The following is a 3,300-nucleotide window of genomic DNA, read 5'->3' as shown; positions in this document are numbered from 1 at the left end:
TGTTCAAAATGTCAAGCCTAATCTAATGAGGTTGGAAAAATACGTCCGGAAACGTCACTTCCGGTCAAACCAGAAGTAATCAAAAATTGCATATTTTGTTATTTTTGACAGGTTTTTGGATATTATATGTCACTGGAAGCTTAAATCTTAATTTTCCGTCCGTTGACGGTACTTCCGGTCAAACCGGAAGTTGCCAAAATTAGCTTGATTTTGAAAAAATGAACATAGATTGTCAGGATTAAACCATTTTTCGACTTCATTACTCTTTTTTTCCAAATGAAAGTCACTTCCGGTCAAACAGGACGGACGACCTACTCGTTGCTTTGCAACGAGCTCGGCTCTAGTTTAAATATCTATTCCTTGATTTACATAAACGAAACTAAAAGAAGGTTCGGTACGACTTTTCCGGATTTATAGGGTATCCATAGGCCTTTCAAAATATTCAATTGTTTCAAATCCATGCTGATTCTATAGTGGCGCTTAACCTTTTTTTTTAAATTAGAAATATCCAATAGTATCTAACTATTACCAATAGAGAACCATATGGTAATATATTTTGAAGTAAAATGGCACATCAAAAGGGCCCAATAAGTAATGCTTAAGTGCACTTGTCCTTTAGACTTTTTTAAGAAACTTAAGTTTGATAAATTACCAAAACCGCTGATAAACGTAAACTGTTATTAACTATTGCAAACAGATAAAACAGTGTCTAACGCAAAGACATACACCACCGCTACGGCATCACGTGACTTCTATTAATAGCGAAATTTTCCTTAATAAAAAAGCTTACAGAACAACAATATCCCGGAGTTTTATACTTTCTTTGAGGAAATAATATATATAGTTGAAATTTATCTATTTTGCCTAACAAGTGCTGCTAGAATCCCATTGTCCTGTCAATAAAATAATTATTCAAAATATTCGCACGAAACCTTACCCTGTGTTTTGAATTTTATGCATATGAACCGAGATTTTTCGTAAAACAATGTTTAACTCGGGATTCTAGCAGCACTTTCCAAGTTTGTCAGAGGGCAAACTTTCCAATTGTACAAATCTTATGTTTTGAAACATCCAGCTTATTGTTATTGTTCTATCGCATTTTTTTTCGGGAATGACAGAGGAAAGGCCGACCGGGATACGTATATAGCTGACTGCCTTCGAAAGAGAATATAATCGATGAAAATAAATTAGCATACCTGTATGATTAACTGAACTCCAAATGAAATTTCACATAATATTCACGATATTTACTTTTAAACTCCATTTTACGTATCTTTGTACATGCCGTTTTAACCAAATTCTCTTTACACAACATGATCAATTCTCAAGTTACTTGATGTACACATATGACGTCATCGGTGGTAGATTTGAATCAAAATGACAGATACAGCATAACAAGATAAAATTTTTTTTTTGTAAATGTTAACTCGTTTCTAATCATTTACTAGCGTTAAATTACATATCTAAATACTAATATATTACGAAAACTTGTGTTCTAAAATTGACATCATATAGCCTAATATGACGTCATAATGTAGCACTGATTTAGTCAAGGTAAATATTTTGTATGCTTCCTTATCACCCCTGCGTAGAATCTACACTACCTGAGGATGATTCAATATAAATTTGTCTAGTCATAGCTCTAGAGAAGATCTTTGATTGTCCCTTATGGCCCTTCCCTTCCTCCTAGGGTACAATTTGAACAAAAAAAATTGAATCAACAACAAATGAGATTGATTCAAAATAAATTTGACCTTTCCTGATTGTGAGTATATTCTTATATAAAAACTTTGATCATCCATTGTGGCCCCAACCTACCTCTAGGGATTCTGATTTTTACAGACTGTTAGGTTCGCTACACGAGGATGCTTCCACATAAATATTATTCATCGTGAATTTGCTGTTCTTGAGAAGAAAAGTTTTGAAGATTTTCCTTTAATTCCAAAGTAAAACTTTTTAAATTAAAAATATCCCTTTTTTCAATAAATTAAAGTATTTCTCTATTCTAAATTTAATAAAGTATTTTTTTTATCACTGTTTTCATTTATTGATACAAAGTATATGTTTAGCTGAATAGCATTTCGTTACCTTCAACACGTTTGATTTACATTTATTTCAACCAGATCCACATATCTTTCACATTTGGGGGAACAGCTGCAGTTGATATATTATCTGAAAAGAATATAACTTTAAAACAAATCACACAAGTACAAAGAGATTTAATTACTGTTACTATGAGTAAATTCAAAAGTACTATCATCCTGAAAATTTGATTGCTTAATGTCAAACAGTAAAAAAGGAATAATACTGTAGAACATTAATTTTGTTAATTTTGGCCAAAACTCCTAGGCCCCTTGGGGGTAGTGTTCTAAATTTACTTAATTAAAAAAAATAGTATACTTACCAATAATTTTCAGCATTTTGTTTTGACTCTCAATTCGATCTGTATCTCTCTCTTCTAGTTTACCTGAAATTATGAAAAAAATTTAAAGAAAGAAGTAACTTGCAGAAATGGTTTGAATAGTTTTAAAAATATTCCTTATTGTTCAGGTTATGTTTTCAAATTTACGTTTAATTCCGTCCACTATTTCTCCTGTTGCTATATTTTCTTCAGCCTGGTTTCTCAGTTCTTCAAGGTAGTGATGGTCATTAACAGAGTCCATTTTCTCATGTCTCAAAAAATCCACCTCTTTTTCAAAATGATTTCCATTGTTAAGGAAAGAGTCAAGATCCACAACTGCTGATCTAACAGTGGACCAGATGGTGTTGAAATCAGCATTTGAAAGTATTGGGCTGGAAAGATACAAAAGCGATGCAAATCCTCTCGATGTTGGCAGAGAGAGACCTGTCCGTAGGATCTGGGTCATTGCCCCAACCATTATTGTGTGGTGGTATGCCACAGATGTTTTTAAGCAGTATGTTCAATAAAGGAATATCCATATCACTATAATTTCCAGCATAAGTACTACCACGAGGTAAAATTAGATTTAACTGTGGCTCTGTCAGACGAAGAAGATTACTTATCTTTTGTACAATGATATGTTGAAATGTCGACGGTGGTACATGATGACGTAAAATATCACGTCTGTGCATGGTCCCAAAAGAAATCGACACACTCTACACGCATTTGTTGTTTTTTCTGTAGACATGGTAGAATAGAATTGAATTCGCTCTATGCTTTTCTGAAAAAAAATAATTCAGAAAATAATACTTGAGCAATTATAAGTGATACAAGATTTGGTTGTGTAACACTGATGCCCCTTGCATGGCAACTTATTGCGAGGGTTGAATAATCTCAAA

General features: G+C 32.9%; 1 long non-coding RNA gene across 1 annotated transcript; it reads right to left on the bottom strand.

Moving 5' to 3' along the window:
- Nucleotides 1-2,097: 2,097 nt before the first annotated feature.
- LOC134262510 (uncharacterized) lies at nt 2,098-2,791 on the bottom strand. The gene is made up of 3 exons (XR_009991018.1): nt 2,570-2,791; nt 2,405-2,467; nt 2,098-2,172 (listed from the first exon to the last, which is right to left on the bottom strand). It is a non-coding gene; the product is annotated as an uncharacterized LOC134262510 (long non-coding RNA).
- Between the last annotated feature and the right edge of the window lie 509 nt (nt 2,792-3,300).

The sequence above is a fragment of the Saccostrea cucullata genome, unplaced genomic scaffold (assembly GCF_032062105.1).
Source record: "Saccostrea cucullata isolate Sc308-1 unplaced genomic scaffold, CSIRO_AGI_Scuc_v1 ctg2877, whole genome shotgun sequence".
NCBI lineage: Eukaryota > Metazoa > Mollusca > Bivalvia > Ostreida > Ostreidae > Saccostrea > Saccostrea cuccullata.
Note: the sequence above shows the minus strand (reverse complement) of the source record. Positions and strands in the feature narration are given on the sequence as shown.